At 42.5% G+C, this 17,399-nt stretch overlaps 1 pseudogene; it reads left to right on the top strand.

Moving 5' to 3' along the window:
* Positions 1 to 16,984: 16,984 nt before the first annotated feature.
* On the top strand, positions 16,985 to 17,102 carry LOC124723795 (annotated as a pseudogene).
* Positions 17,103 to 17,399: the final 297 nt, after the last annotated feature.

The raw sequence follows: 17,399 nt of genomic DNA, 5'->3' as shown, positions 1-17,399 counted from the left end.
TGTGCTATCGAGATAGGCAGTGCGGCCAATAAAAGGTTAGCGGCCCGAAGTTTTGGGACTCCTAGCGACTCCTGCCAATTCAGAACTAGAAACTGCGTGCGCTAAGAAAAGTTCGCCAAATGATACTTCTTAAGAGTTCACTACTCTTTATATTCGTGATGAATCCTGTTGCATCAAAATTATCAACTAAATTAAGATCTTGGGTTACGATGGACGACACTATCACTGTTCATGGTGAGATTGTTCTATGTCGAGAGTGTGCTAAGCACATCGGGTGCTCTATGAAGGCTCAACTTCAAGTGATATACTTGGTAAAGTGCACACAAAAAACAAGGTGGTGCAATCGTCTGAGAGCCAAGATTTCAAACTCCACAAATGAATTTTTCCATGATAAGCACTCCGTTATGGATGTTGCGAACATTCCATGGCACAAAATTCAAGTGCCTGTATGTCGTGTGTTTCTACAGAAGTACTCTGGGCAACAGATTCCCGGTGAATCGACATTAAGGAAAACTGCTTACATTTTTGTTACCAGGAGGGTGTGCTGTGATTAGTGTGTGGCGTTATATGAGTTAACACCATATATCGGTACCTGTCGACGAAACAATGAACGTATATGTGCGTTTCATTGGGAAAATTCAATGGACAACCACCTTCAAAGCCCTTATTAATTTCCTGCAAAGTGCTGGAACGCAAAAATCAGTCAACAACAGTTCGTCTTGTGAATGACAGTATTGAAGTGCTGTGGCCCGTGGAAATAAACAAACAAAACATTCTTGTTATGTATTTGGATGCTGGACCTACATACTGAAGTCTGCAATTGCCCAAGTCGTATCCTATCAGCATTTAATCCACTTCACCTGTCTGACCCACGCCCTACGACGTATCGCCGAAGAAGTGAATAAAATACACTACTGGCCATTAAAGTTGCTACACCACAAAGATGATGTGCATCAGACGCGAAATTTAACCGACAGGAAGAAGATGCTATGATATGCAAATGATTAGCTTTTCAGAGCATTCACACAAGGTTGGCGCCGGTGGCGACAAAATGGCTCTGAGCACTATGGGACTCAACTGCTGAGGTCATTAGTCCCCTAGAACTTAGATCTAGTTAAACCTAACTACCCTAAGGACATCACAAACATCCATGTCCGACGCAGGATTCCAACCTGCGACCGTAGCGGTCTTGCGGTTCCAGACTGCAGCGCCTTTAACCGCACGGCCACTTCGGCCGGCCCGGTAGCGACACCTACAACGTGCTGACATGAGGAAAGTATCCAACCGATTTCTCATACACAAACAGCAGTTGACTGTGGTTGCCTGGTGAAACGTTGTTGTGATGCCTCATGTAAGGAGGAGAAATGCGTACCATCAAGTTTCCGACTTTGGTAAAGGTCGGATTGTAGCCTATCGCGATTGCGGTTTGTCGTATCGCGACATTGCTGCTCGCATTGGTCGAGAACCAATGACCGTTAGCAGAATATGGAATCGGTGGGTTCAGCAGGGCAATACGGAAAGCCGTGCTGGATCCCAACGGCCTCGTATCCCTAGCAGTCGAGATGACAGGCATCTTATCCGCATGGCTGTAACGGATCGTGCAGCCACGTCTCGATCCCTGAGTCAACAGATGGGGACGTTTGCAAGACATCAACCATCTGCACGAACAGTTCGACGACGTTTGCAGCAGCATGGACTATCAGCTCGGAGACCATGGCTGCGGTTACCCTCGACGCTGCATTACAGACAGGAGCGCCTGCGATGGTGTAGTCAACGACGAACCTGTGTGCACGAATGGCAAAACGTCATTTTTTCGGATGAATCCAGGTTCTGTTTACAGCGTCATGATGGTCGCATCCGTGTTTGGCGACATCGCGGTGAACGCACATTGGAAGCGTGTATTCGTCATCGCCATACTAGCGTATCACCCGACGTGATGGTATGGGGTACCATTGGTTACACGTCTCGGTCACCTCTTGTTCGCATTGACGGCACCTTGAACAGTGGACGTTGCATTTGAGATGTGTCACGACCCGTTGCTCTACCCTTCACAGCAGGACAATGCACGACCGCATGTTGCAGGTCCTGTACGGGCCTTTCTGGATACAGAAAATGTTCGACTGCTGCCCTGGCCAGCACATTCTCCAGATCTCTCACCAATTGAAAACGTCTGGTCAATGGTGGCCGAGCAACTGGCTCGTCACAATACGCCAGTCACTACTCTTGATGAACTGTGGTATCGTGTTGAAGCTGCATGGGCAGCTGTACCTGTACACGCCATCCAAGCTCTGTTTGACTCGATGCCCAGGCGTATGAAGGCCGTTATTACGGCCAGAGGTGGTTGTACTGGGTACTGATTTCTCAGGATCTATGCACTCAAATTGCGTGAAAATGTAATCACATGTCAGTTCTAGTATAATATATTTGTCCAGTGAATACCCGTTTATCATCTGCATTTCTTCTTGGTATAACAATTTTACTGGCCAGTAGTGTAGTTCTAAGTCTAGGGGACTGATGACCTCAGATGTTAAGCTCCATAGTGCTTAGAGCCATTTGAACCATTTCACCCCAGGCCTTATGGTCTGGAATGCAATAAGCTACAACTCTCGTTCACTTTTGTTGTATCTGGATGGGACGCCAAACAGCCCTCTGTACGTGCAGAACGTTGTTAGACCATTTCTTCTGCCGTTTTAACAGCAGAAAGGTGACGTGTTGCTCCAACAGGATAATGCTCGCCCACACACTGCCAGTGAATCTCAACGTGCTCTGCAAGACATGTAGCTACTTTCCTGCCATTTCGATATCCACACTTTTCTCCAGTCGAGCACGTGTGCTATATGATGGGACCAGTAGTGACTCATACCAGCAACTCTTACAGAACTGCATGAGCAGGTCGAACGGATGTGGCATAACGTATTCCAGGACAGTATTCGCAATCTGTACGATCGGCTGGATGCCAGAGTCAGAGCCTGCACTGCCGCTCGTGGAGGCTACACCACATACTACACTACTGGCCATTAAAATTGTTACACCAAGAAGAAATTCACATGATAAACGGGTATTCATTGGACAAATATATTATACTAGAATTGACATGTGGTTACATTTGCACGCAATTTGGGTGCATAGATTCTGAGAAATCAGTACCCAGAACAATTGCCTCTGGCCGTAATAACGGCCTTGATACGCCGGTGCATTAAGTAAAACAGCTTGGATGGCGTGTACAGGTACAGCTGCCCATGAAGCTTCAACACGATACCGCAGTTCATCAAGAGTAGTGACTGGCGTATTGTGACGAGCCAGTTGCTCGGCCACCATTGACCAGACGTTTTCAATTGGTGAGAGATCTGGAGAATGTGCTGGTCAGGGCAGCAGTCGAACATTTTCTGTATCCAGAAAGGCCCGTACAGGACCTGCAACATGTAGTCGTGCATTATCCTGCTGAAATGTAGGGTTTTGTAGGGATCGAATGAAGGGTAGAGCTACGGGTCGTAACACATCTGAAATGTAACGTCCACTGTTCAAAGTGCCGTCAATGCGAACAAGAGGTGACCGAGACGTGTAACCAATGGCACCACATACCATCACGCCGGGTGATACGCCAATATGGCGATGACGAATACACGCTTCCAATGTGCGTTCACCGCGATGTCGCCAAACACGGATGCAACCATCATGATGCTGTAAACAGAACCTGGATTCATCTAAAAAAATGACGTTTTGCCATTCGTGCACACAGGTTCGTCGTTGACTACACCATCGCAGGCGCTCCTGTCTATGATGCAGCGTCAAGGGTAATCGCAGCCATGGTCTCCGAGCTGATAGTCCATGCTGCTACAAACGTCGTCGAACTGTTCGTGCAGATGGTTGATGTCTTGAAAACGTCCCCATCTGTTGACTCAGGTATCGAGACGTGGCTGCACGATCAGTTACAATCATGCGGATAAGATGCCTGTCATCTCGACTGCTAGTGATACGAGGCCGTTGGGATTCACCACGGCGTTCCGTATTACCCTCCTGTACCCACCGGTTCCATATTCTGCTAACAGTCACTGGATCTCGACCAACGCGAGCAGCAATGTCGCTATACGATAAACCGCAATCGCGATAGGCTACAATCTGACCTTTACCAAAGTTAGAAGCGTGATGGTACGCATTTCTCCTGCTTACACGAGGCATCACAACAACGTTTCTCCAGGCAACACCGGTCAACTGCTGTTTGTGTATGAGAAATCTGTTGGAAACTTTCCTCATGTCAGCACGTTGTAGGTGTCGCCACCGGCGCCCACCTTGTGTGAATGCTGTGAAAAGCTAATCATTTGCATATCACAGCATCTTCTTCCTGTCGGTTACATTTCGCGTCTGTAGCACGTCATCTTTGTAGTGTAGCAATTTTAATGGCCAGTATTGTTTTACGGGTCTTTCAACGTGGCTCAATACCTGGTACTTCAGAACAGCTTATGGTATTGATATGTAAATCTAATTGTTTCATGTACTCCTTATTCACTGTTGAAACAATAGATCTTGAGTGAAATTGGAACCTCTAAACGGACGTATTAATTTTTTTCTGGCAATGTATTTATACGGATATGACTCTTAATTGCTAAGTATACAAAGAAGCAGCTAAACACAATGAGCTGCATGAAATGAAAGTTTGTAGATGTCGAAGTCTGAATGTCTCAACAAACACTTGTCCGTTGGTCACAACACGCTGTACACTCAAATCTGACATAAGCTCGGCTGAGCGATGACGCGTAAACTCCGCCCACTGCAAGTAGAATTCGAGCTGAACTCCAGACGGAACTGCCGTGCTTGTCCCTTGCGGCCGTATTTCATAACCGCTGCACGGCCGTGGCGCCTCGCATTTCTGCTCAAGTCTTGACCGGATTGGGGCCGCCGATGACACTGTGTGGAAATACGGCAACTGCTGGTGGGACGTTATCGATCATCGACGACGCCGTAGTACTAACAAAATGGTCTTGGGTGGAATGTGTTCGTCGGCAGGGTGACTACGCTGAGGAATAAATGTGCAGACATGATGAATAAAAATATAGATTGTTAATTTTATTTAAAAGGCTTTAAGAGTTTTCACAGAAACATTCGGTGGCATTACCTTTCAGTACTTCCTCGTATTTCCGTAACAGTGTTCAGAACAATACGAGAGGAACAAATGCTTTCACTGAACCTGTAGCTAAAAATGCCCCAGCGTATATCCATAGCAACCGCGGTCTCCTTGCCAGTATGATTAAAGAATTAGAAAATGGTTCAAATGGGTCTGAGCACTATGGGACTTAACTTCTGAGGTCATCAGTCCCCTAGAACTTAGAACTAGTTAAACCTAACTAACCTAAGGACATCACACACATCCATGCCCCTGGTCGCGCGGTTCCAGATGTAGCGCCTAGAACCGCTCGGCCACTCCGGCCAGCAAAGAATTAGAATTCGTCGGAATGCCTCTGCAATTCGGAACGTCAAATAAATGTTGACTGGCGTTGGAGGTGATATCGAGCAGAGGTTGCAAATCTATAAGCCAGTGCCTCAAGTATTATTCAGGTACTTGATTTTTCGAGCTTATAACCACTTCTTGTAAATATATGTATTAATGAATTTTGTCAGTAATTAGTGTTTATGATACTGTAATGCATGTTGACACGATAAGTACGAATTATTTATGTCAGACCACTGTAGAACAACAGTGGTCGTGACAGTAAAGTTTTTATTGTATAAAGCACAGAGAACATCTTTCGTGTAACAATCCCGAGAAGGTCACAAAGTGAAAGAAATAGTCAAAAGAAGCCAAATCTAATTAAATTTGCAGCTGATTTTCAGTCAAGTACTTATTGCGTAAAAAAGCAGTAGTAACTATAGTGGTGCAGATAGCACTGCAGAAAATCAACTTCAATTAAAAGTGATTTAACTGAAATTCGTTTTCCATGATACAAGTATTCTAGCTTTCTCGTCGTCAAAGCAGTTTTAGAAATATGTGTTTTGTAAATGATATGTTTTGTAAATGACATTAGTACTAAAAAATAGTTTTTGCCATGAAAGCAAACTATTACAGCAAACATTTGCAACGTAATAAGTAAAGAATGACAGACAGTTTTTATCAGGTTTAGGCAGCTTTTCAAATAGATAGCATCATCGTGAGTTATGTAACACTGTAGAATCTCCATAAATTCTTTCTAGTTATTGCTTTTTATTCAAATGGCTCTGAGCACTATGGGACTTAACATCTGTGGTCATAGTCCTCTAGAACTTAGAACTACTTAAACCTAACTAACCTAAAGACATCACACACATCCATGCCCGAGGCAGGATTCGAACCTGCGACCGTAGCGGTCACGCGGTTCCAGACTGAAGCGCCTAGAACCGCAAGGCCACACCGGCCGGCGAACTTAGAACTACTTAAATCTAACTAACCTACGGACATCACACACAGCCATGCCAGAGACAGGAGTCCTACATGCGACCGTAGCAGTCGCGCGCTTCCGGACTGAAGCGTCTAGAACCGTTCGGCTACAGCGGCAGGCTACTTTTTATTGGTGATCATTAAGGTAACTTATATCAGTGCATTCCATATTAATTCTTTTGTGTTCATGTCTTTTACAAGTAAGCTAGTGCGTGTGCTTTATATCAGTTTGCTGCTTTGTATTTCTCACAGGACATATACGTGATTTCAAAGTCACTACAATCATTTACCAAAATTAACTTTTGCTCGTTTCTGGAGCTGACGACCGTCTTATTCTGCGATCTAAATTCATTCAGATCATATTGTGGCATTCACAATTACTGCTTAGGGACACGTGTCACAATAAAATCTTACATATGCCGTAGAGTGTAGATAGGTACGTTATAAGGGAAGTGAACAAGTTTGACGCTGTTTTGCAAGAAATTGATGCTACTTGACTTTTGCTATTATCTGTGATATCCTCAATGAGGAAGAAGTTTCTTCAGTGGACAACTCTCCAGGAATATTTCATCTCCTAAGATTTACACCATCAATGTCCTGTTATGTGGTGAGATCATTTTCCTCCTGCCGGCCACTGTGGTCGAGCGGTTCTAGGCTCTTCAGTCCGGAACCGCGCTGCTGCTACGGTCGCAGGTTCGAATCTTGCCTCGGGCATGGATGTGTGTGATGTCCTTGAGTTAGTTAGGCTTAAGTAATTCTAAGTCTAGGGGACTGATGACCTCAGATGTTAAGTCTCTTAGTGCATTTGAACCGTCTTCATTTTCCTCCTACAAAAACATTCTTTCTAATCAGTGACATTCTATGATATCAGAGAATTTCGAGAAGTACCTGGTTGTTCATTGCTCTTCAAACTGAAAGGAAGTAGCTCAGTAAATTTAGGTTATTTTAGTGAAGAGATGTAACAGAAAATAATTTTTTTATTAGCTCAATATAGACTTCAAAAACAAAACATTAAGTAACGTACAATGAACCCACATAATGTACTTTTCGCGTTTCCGGTACGTGGTCTGTTAAGTTTACAAAAATGAGTTGAGGTAATAACACGCCAACACTAATTGCTCTATGAAGGGTTTTATGATTGGCAGTGCATGTTTGATGCTGGATTTTACTTTCGGCGGTGCCTAATGGCACAAAATCTTTAAGCACTTGATAAAGGGATAACGTAGTCCCGAATAATTTTGTGGTAAAAATATCACATATTTGACAACTAGTGGCGTACCATTCCCAGTAGTCATTCATGAGAGAGTTGTACGATGGCTTCGTAACAAATAATGATGGCAGACATATTGAACATGTCATAACCTAAATCCGAATATCGATAGTGACGTTTGCATGTTGAATAAAGTGTGTACACGCTTTAGTTTGTAAGTAATTTAGCTTTTTTCATATACTTCGATAATTGCCACAATGTACGGGCTGCTTCCTGGACTCGGGTAGGCGCGCCGGCCCCAGATCGAATCCGACCGGCGGATTAACGACGAGGGCGGTTTTCCACAGCCCACTAGGTGAATACCGGGCTGGTCCCCACGTCCCACCTCAGTTACACAACTCGCAGACATCTGAAACCGTTCGCCTTATTTCATGGCTTCCACTAGCCGCATATAGCTGGGATACACTAATTCCGTCCTGGGGGGTATGGGGTGGTGACAGGCAGGGCGTTTGGCCACCCTCTGATATTAACATTGTCACATCCATAGGAAACAAGGCAGACCCCGAGTTGAAGTGGGACAAAGGCCCAAAGAAAATGATTATGATGAATTGTCACCCTGTACAATTTCCTAACTTTCCTTGGTATATTCTGGGGCTCTCCCGAGTATTTGTGTTCAAAATACCTATGCATCTCATCAAACCTCAGCCTTGTTTATCTGTTTGTGCTATTCCGTCCTGTTTGCGTGTTCTTAAGCAATCACCCACCCGTGTTTTGAAGCCATCTGTGAATACTGTAACGGTTACAGGTCCCACTAACAGGCTTGTTTGTTCGGATGCAAAATATTTTGAAACTGTTCACCACGCATTTTAGACAGTTAAAATTAGTTGCCTTAACTTTCACTTCGGGTGTTTTATCCAAGCCGATAAATGCACTAGATGGTACATCAAAAACCTTTATAGACTTGAGGGTCGCTACAAGATAATGCAACAGAAATCGACCATATTTGTGCTATGTGTTCCATGTCTTTTTTTGGAAGCTAGTAATACGAATGGACTTGTATACTTTTTTTTCCGTATGGGCGGGGGAGGGCTGTCAGCTGCACAATCCGCCGCTCTTCAGCCGAGTGACATGACAACTTAAAATAAGAATAAAATGTTACATACATAAGGCGATAAAGGGGAACTTAAAACAAAATAATGGGAGAAAATGGAGGTAAAAATAGACTAACACGGAGACGTTCATGGAGGACAGTTAAAAAAAAATTCACCAGAAAGTTAAAAAAAAAACACAGTTGGCGATTCTTCAAAACTCAGAGAAGACACTGAGTGGACATGCACAGGTTAAGAGTCGGCCACAGTAGTAAAAACACTCTGGAACAAGACTTGTATTGGTGTATTTTAAGTTTCTACTTCTATTCAGTAAGGATGCAATGCGAGAGGTTTGTTATCGTCCTCTCCATAACCTAGTATTCGGTCAGGTGTTTCACAACACAGTTCAGTGCAGTATTCAGCCGGAACTTCCATCTACTTAGTTTCACATCTGTATTTTGTGCTGCGGCACACGCAAGTTCTTCACTTCGGAGTACTGCAGATACGTTATCTGATTAGAAGAATCCGGACATCCCTACGTAATGCGGAACTGACCACTAGATGTCTCTATTGGAAGACCCGCCAGTGTATAAGCAGGCAGGTAGTAGTATATTGGCAGTAGGAAAGCAGTAACAGCAGCGTGGGTCGATCGGAAGAGCCCAGTGACAGCGGACGTGGACTGTCATTGGATATCATCTGAGCAACAACTCGTTCAGGATATTTCAAACCTATGTAATGTATCTAAGTATATTTTTTGCAGTGTGAGAGCCAAAGTAAATGGTTGATCAGTAATCGCACTTACGAGCACATCTGCGCACATTATTATCACTGTTGCTGTTCGTTTTTCCGATAGCTTCTAGCAGAAATGTTCTAAAGTACTAACATGCTCAAAAGTATCCGAACGACCGGAATTGCGTTTTACCTGATATGTATGCAGCCCATATAACGTAACTGTCTTGCAGATCCTTTAATCTCTCTTCGTTACAGTCGTTACTATGCAAAATGGTTACCACAATTGACCCCTAGAAAACATTGCTTTGTCTGGCAACAACACCAGATGTAAGTAAATTAATGTGACTTAGAATATCGGGGAACACGTTATTAGAGATGACCCAGTTCTTAACGTTTGTAAGCTCAGGTTAATTGCGTTCAATGACACTTTTAAAATGTTACCATTCGTATTAATATCTGAGATAACTAATGTTCCTGACTGAATCACATAAATCATGCCGTAATCCTTTCCCTTTGTCTGTTTTGTTTGCGAATAAGAGCATTTTCAAGAGTATCTAGACTTCCAAAGTTCGACGATATTTCGAAGTATTCCTGCTCTCTTAAAGGTTTTCCAACCTCGTCTACTAATCAGCTAGAAAACCGCGAGTACCAGCGTCAGATGCATTATGGAAACCTCACCATCGACAACTTATGACTAATAATTTTATTGTATTCACGATGGCACGTGGATGTATGTGGAATTCGAAAGTCAGCTATCGCTCTTGTTATCTAACACAAAGTGTCATTAAAACGCTAAGTTATTCAAGAGCAGCTAGCTGTGGATACGTCTGAACTTCAAAAAACATGACCATCCGTTTTGTTCTGGTTGTGGATTCAAACCTAGTGCCTATAAGCAATGCAAAATAAGCAAAATTTTCGTACCTTCCCGAGACTCGAACACAGGACTTATCTTAGTTGCTAATTAGGCGTAAAAAGGCTTGATATATCTCATTTTCAACTAGTATCAGTAAAACCTGAGCTTCTGATTACATGACGAAAATATTTGTGCTAGACCGGGTCTCCTATCCAGCAACTATTGCTCCTGTTAACAAACCACGAAAGAATTTAAATATGGTTTCATTCACATTCGAACACATCACCTACTCGGATTGTTAACTAAGCACAGTTAAAGGTTTGATATCGAATTTTTTAGTATTGACGAAATGTTTGAACTGAAATTACGAGGTGAGTGAATAATTTTTTCCTTTCTGGGATTCGAACCCGGCATCTATCACTGTTGTTTGCCAGCGAAAATTGGTTTCTTTCACTAGTGGGAAGACGAGCGCACGGTTGAACTAGAAATAACGTGACTGGGAATCAAACCCCGCACATGTCGTCGTTGACTACACACGAATGCATGTTAACTATCGAATTCTATTTTACCAGTAGCTAGGAGTTGCATGTATGAACTTGAAATAAGTGACAAAAAGTTCTGTGTCTTACTGGAAATCGAAACCGTCCAATATTGTTATTGATGACAACGAATGAAGAGACGTTAAAAATCAAAGTTATTTTCCATCCCAAACTAGGTGTGCTAATGCTAGACCTCAAAAAGACGTGATGAAAGTTTTTATGCTGGACTAGGATTTGAACCCAACCACGCATGTTGCTTGGAGACATTGATGGGTTTGGAATTTCGGAAAGACAACGAATTGATGGAACTGTATCGTCACGATGGAATCAAACACCGCACACGGAAAAATCCGAGTTCGAATCCCAATCCAATATCTTCAGTATCTCCATCTCAAATAAAATATGGAATAGTGAACTGTGACCTGTGACTTTACTTGAAAAAATGGTTCAAATGGCTCTGAGCACTATGGGGCTCAACTGCTGAGGTCATTAGTCCCCTAGAACTTAGAACTAGTTAAACCTAACTAACCTAAGGACATCACAAACATCCATGCCCGAGGCAGGATTCGAACCTGCGACCGTAGCGGTCTGGCGGTTCCAGACTGTAGCGCCTTTAACCGCACGGCCACTTCGGCCGGCGACTTTACTTGAAGTTTGGTTCATTAACTAAATAAAATTACTAGTGTAAGAGAAACTGCTCGTGGCAGAGCTTCTATAAGCTGCCACCTGCACATCAGATGTGGCCCAAACTAAATTGTAGTCAGTAGCGAAGGGATATCACCTGAAAATGTGTGTGAATTCCTAAGGGACCAAACTGCTACCCTTATCGGACCCTAGACTTACACACTACTTAAACTAACTGATGCTAAGAACAACACACACACCTATGCCCAAGGGAGGACTCGAACCTCCGGCGGGAGGGGCCGCGCAACCCGTCACATGACGCCTCAAACCGCGTGGCCACTTTGCGCGGCCATCGTGTTAAATTGAGTTTGGGAACGCTATGGAATCCTACGTTATTCACATGGCTTAACCAGAGGTGAATAGAATCTGTTTGTGCCTGTTAAAAACTCTCCCATAAAGTGGGAATCGAACATTAACCACCAGATCACCCAACTCCAAATGTGGCTTCGTCATGATTTTGTCCTATCACAGATGCGCCACACTGGATGAGGATTCTGACTCCCTGGAGTAAATGACAGTCTGTTCAATACATTCATTTCCTTGTTAGACAGGACGGCCATTGAAAGCTGCCAGCTACCCAATACGTACTTTTAATTTGATTTTGTAATCACTGAAATTGAATCACATAACGGTAGAGCTGCGCTCTACTAAAACTAAGATTCGTTAGTTTTGGTACACTGCATCAATGACATAGTAAATGGTTGGACTATCGGTAGTTTTGGTAGAATTGGTAGGGAAAGAAACATAAATGAATGTGTAAGAGAGAAAATGGGAGCCGTCGACTCCTCTGTTTTTCTTTTATTTGTTTGTTTTTCACATAATTACAAGCGTACATCAGTCAGTGTTTGTCCATTGTATATTTTATATCCATACAGAATATAAATTGCATTTTACAAGTAATAAAAATTAATTGGTCGGGAAACTTCTGCGCTTTTATGTAGGCAAAGCAGTTAGTTCTGATGCAAGTACAGTTTATATACCTACATATATAATTATTGTTGTTATTTTTTACTCAATAGAACGTTCTTCGGCATGATCAAAGACAACCATTTCCTGTTGTTATTGATAAATGCGGAAGTTGGTTATGAATAACAGAAACATGTTTCATATAAATTGGACGAATTATTGAAGCGATGTTTGATGTATTTTTGTTTCGCGTTTATTTATTTTACTTTTTCGTTGAGGAAATTACGTTTTCTAGCGCTGTATGATAAATATGTATTTTTTGCTTTATTTTTACTACAACATCCCTCCGTTTCAAGCTACAAATAAAATTTTCGAATAAAACTTGAATTGAAATTTGACGGTTTCAGTTTTGCTACAAATACTATTTGTTCTTAAGCAACAGAAGAGGATATATATTTAGAACAAAATGTTTCGTAAGTCACGCAGTCCTTTACAAATCTTCATTCAGTTCCAAGAAGGTTCACCGTTTTTAGGAGAATCAAATCAAAAATGGTTTAAATGGCTCTGAGCACTATGGGACATAACATCTGAGCTCATCAGTCCCCTAGACTTAGAACTTCTTAAACTTAACTAACCCAAGGACATCACAAACATCCATACCCGAGGCAGGATTCGAACGTGCAACCGTAGCAGTCGCGCCTTTCCAGACTGAAGCTCGTAGAACCGCTCGGTCACAGCGGCCGGCTTAGGAAAATCTAGTAAGATACTGATGGCATTTGTAAAGACAGCGATCGTTATGAGGTAACGCCCGATAGTTACGCGATACAGCCAGTATAGAGGTAATGTGGTTATGACCTTAACTGACCAAAGCTACTAGGAAAGCTACCATAGCCTACGCTTGCTTATGATAGTATGTTGTTGTTTTACAACTCTACGTAACGGCCTTCTGCACAAGCTGCCAGCACTGCAGAATGCACTTAAGTTTCCACATGAAGTGATGCCTTTCTCTTGAGGTACTCTGCTATACTATCCGTTCGTGATAAGCGTCGCGCACTGCAAAAGAAAAGCTGAGTTATTGAACCCTATTTGTCCATAATTTAGTAAACCACACCTCATCTGTCCGCTAATAGTATTAATCTGCTCGAAGCTCAGAGATAATTGACTTTATTTTCTAATCCGTCGGTAACAGCAAAACCTGTACTGGTCAGAGCGATTTTTGCTCCACCGGCCTACGTCTGCCTGACGCTCGCCGGTGTGATTCCGAGAAAATCCACGTTGAAATTTTACGCATTTTCTGGTACGTTAAATGTCTATGGGGCGAATAAGCGTCGCGCAGGGGCTAAGGGTTACCGCTGCCACACTGGCGGTACGGATTACATCCCCCCCCCCCGCGGTTGTTTCTTTTTTTTTTCAATTTCATTGTAGGCCTACATACTATTATTAAATAGTATGTCAAACAAAATAACTCAAAAATAATTTTCGCCGTACTAATTACATTAATAATTCAATCAATAACTTTGTATTCCGCCTGTGGTTAGAAGTTAAAATCCCAAACATTTGGACAGCTCCAAAGAGTTCGCTACGATGGACGAGGTATTTACAGCGGCGAAAGCATTTCAGATACAGACAAAGGTACTCATCCGTAACTTTGAACTCGATTATGTGATTAACACAGATCAAACCGGTTGCCAGTACCAGTTGATGCACAATACATCCCTTGTGGAACAAGGAGAGGAAAACTTTTTGAACAAAATTAGTCCTACATCCACAGCACATATACTATAACTGCGTCAGGAAGGTGTTCCCTTAAGTTTTCTTATGTATGCAAGAACCATCGTGGAAGTTTGGTTGATTTGTTCAAAAAAGAATTGAAGAGTTGATTCATAAATTTAAAAAAAAATGTAATTGTGACTTACATGATATGAGGTAATTTCACGAAAGTGCTGTAAGAAGGATTTTTAAAATCTTTCGTTCTTCTCTAAGTGAGACAAGAAAAATAACTTCACAGTTTGATTCGGGGGGAGGGCAGTGTGTTCAGACAATTGATGATAAAATCCCTGTAGATGAAAGTAAAGCATGCACCTGCAACGTGAAACTTATCCCACCCAAACGTAATGCCCTCTGCCAGACCTGTGACGTTTATTTTTACAGACAGGTTAAAACTTTCACGAAAAAAATTTAAAATGCTTCCGACTTTCTAAAGACTGTTAGAGAAATCTCTTCTAGGGAAGATTCCATAAAAAATACATTCTTTAATTCTGCATCAATTCAGTGCATCTGCTTTCACAGGTATGATCAAATATGCGTGGTTCGCATCAACGTTCATAGAAGAAAGGGAATCTTTTTGAATTTAAGCAAATTGTTTTCCGGTATAGTTTCTGAAAAGTTTGAGTGCCAGCAATGCAGTTACATTCATTAAGTGTGCGTGGTGCTCTAAGTGTTTCAGTTGCTTCTACGACAAATCCCACCCGAAGTTCTGTTCTGTCACAGCAAGTGATGCAAACCGTAGCGAGTAAACGATTTTTTAATCTATTATGTAACAAACGAAATACATATTTGAAGAAATTTCCTGAAAAAAAAAAGGGAATGGAATAAACCCACGGGCGTTGTGGGGGGGGGGGGGGACACTTGTACTCGGACCGTCACCCCGTCGACATGGAAGCCATAAACCTGAGCTCCTGCGCTATACTCGCCCGGATTAAAAAACACCATTATCGTGACCGATGAGAGCGTTCGCATAAAACTTGAACAGTAATTTTGTGGGAAACCAGGGGCCGTCTCATGAAAACCCGGTAGCCAAGTACTGAGGACAGGTGCTCTACAACATACCTAAGACCCTTCAAAATCCATGATCAACAGGTCTGACGGTCTCCTTGTGAGTGTACACTACGCGGTAACAAGAACGTTGTAACCAGTGCTTACGCAGCATATGACATGATGAATACTAAGTATGTAATCTACAATTGTGGGCAAAATTTTCTCAGAAAAATTAGGATGGTGCATAAGGTCGTGGTGTTTGTGTCTGGTGTGTTGGTACGCATGTTAATATCAGTGAATTTATCAACTTTACTTTTATATTTCAGGTTATAGTATTGTTTTTGCAATGTTATCTCGAATGTGCATATTTGAAGGTTGTGAGTAGCGTTGTTTGTGGGTTAGAAAATGGAGCGTTAGACGGGCGAACGCTTAACTTGGTGTTATTTTACTTTCTTGGAATTTAATAGAGGATTGAAGGCAGCGGAGGAAGCTCGAACATTAGTGCCACGTATGTGGTGAGGAGTATCGAACAAATCACATCAGAAAACAGATTTCTCGCTTGATGTAGGATTGTTTTAACATGAATTATTAGCTACATTCGGGAAGCTTAACAGCTTTAACTCTGCCATGTAAGCAATAAAATGGTTTTCTCCCTTGAGACTTTATCCTGGAACCAACATAGCCTTGGAATTAAAACGCAACGATGTTTCCCTCAGACCTAACCAACACCTGCCACATTCAGTGCTGCCTCATTGTCGTAATGATTGCTAAGACAGATAATTAGCAACGAAAAATACGAAATTAGTTGTAGTTTCTGTGTGAAATGATGGTTGTGAACAGAAATCATTCACCATAAGCGATAATCATTTAGCATATGTAATTGATATACCAAGAAAATATAAAATGAATTTAGCAGGATAATACTGTGTCACTCCAGGAAGTAACTCGATTATCACAGTGTTGTCAGACATATCGTACAATGTTTCCAAGTCTCAAAATGCACAAACAATTGTTCAAATGTCTCTGAGCACTATGGGACTTAACATCTGAGGTCATCAGTCCCCTATAACTTAGAACTACTTAAACCTAACTAACCTAAGGACATCACACACATCCATGATTCGATCCTGCGACCATAGCGGTCGCGCGGTTCCAGACTGAAACGCCTAGAACCGCTCGGCCACTGCGGCCGGCCCAAAATACACACATTCATCTATAAATATGGAGAAACCCAACAAAGACATCACTAAAAGTAAAAGTCGACAGTAGAAGTCCACAGAGTCACGACCACAGGCTGTAAAGCCAGCCAATCAAATTTGTGAAAAACAGTAAAATTGTGTACATACGAAAAAAAGAAGGAATAACAAATACTTAAACCAAGACAGCTTAAGCCTGAAACAGTGCCATGCGTGTATACTTTACAAGACGTTTGAAGCAGGTGTGTAAGTTTAGACTATCACTTCGGCAGAATAACATTAAGCAGATAATTTTCGTTTATTTGTAGGTACACATCTACAGTTCTGGTACACATTGGAAACTCACTATACAGAAACATAGTATGCCACAAGAGGAGAAATTCTTCAATATCCGAAGAAGCGCAGTCAAAAAACCATCTGCTAGTGCAAAATGGAATGTGGTCAATATAGGTGTAGTTTAGAAACTTTGGTAAACTATGAAGTACTATGGAACGTACCACAACTACCATGGTTCACAACAGCCGAAAGTTTCTTGAGAGATGTACTCATCATGAGGAGGTCGACATCGAATTTGGTACGTTTGGTTTTTTATCCTCGTGTGTGTCAAGTAGCCAACGGCCTTGCCGCAGTGGTAACACGGGTTCCCGTCAGATCATCGACGTTAAGCGCTGTCGGGCTGGGCTAGCACTTGGATGGGTGACCATCCGGTCTGCCGAGCGCTGTTGGCAAGCGGGGTGCACTCAGCCCTTGTGAGGTAAACTGAGGAGCTACTTGATTGAGAAGTAGCGGCTCTGGTGTCGGAAACTAACATTCGGCCGGGAGAGCGGTGTGCTGACCACATGCCCCAGCACATCCGCATCCAGTGACGCCTGTGGGCCGAGGATACACAACAGCCGGTCGGTACCTTTTTGTCTTCATGGCCTGTCCGGGAGGAGTTTAGCTTAGTTTAGTTTTAGTGTGTCAAATAAACACTATAAACCCAGTTAAATCAGTAAATACACCTACTTGTCGAAAGCCTGAATAAC

Source organism: Schistocerca piceifrons, chromosome X (assembly GCF_021461385.2).
Source record: "Schistocerca piceifrons isolate TAMUIC-IGC-003096 chromosome X, iqSchPice1.1, whole genome shotgun sequence".
NCBI lineage: Eukaryota > Metazoa > Arthropoda > Insecta > Orthoptera > Acrididae > Schistocerca > Schistocerca piceifrons.
This window is presented reverse-complemented; position numbering and strand designations above follow the sequence as displayed.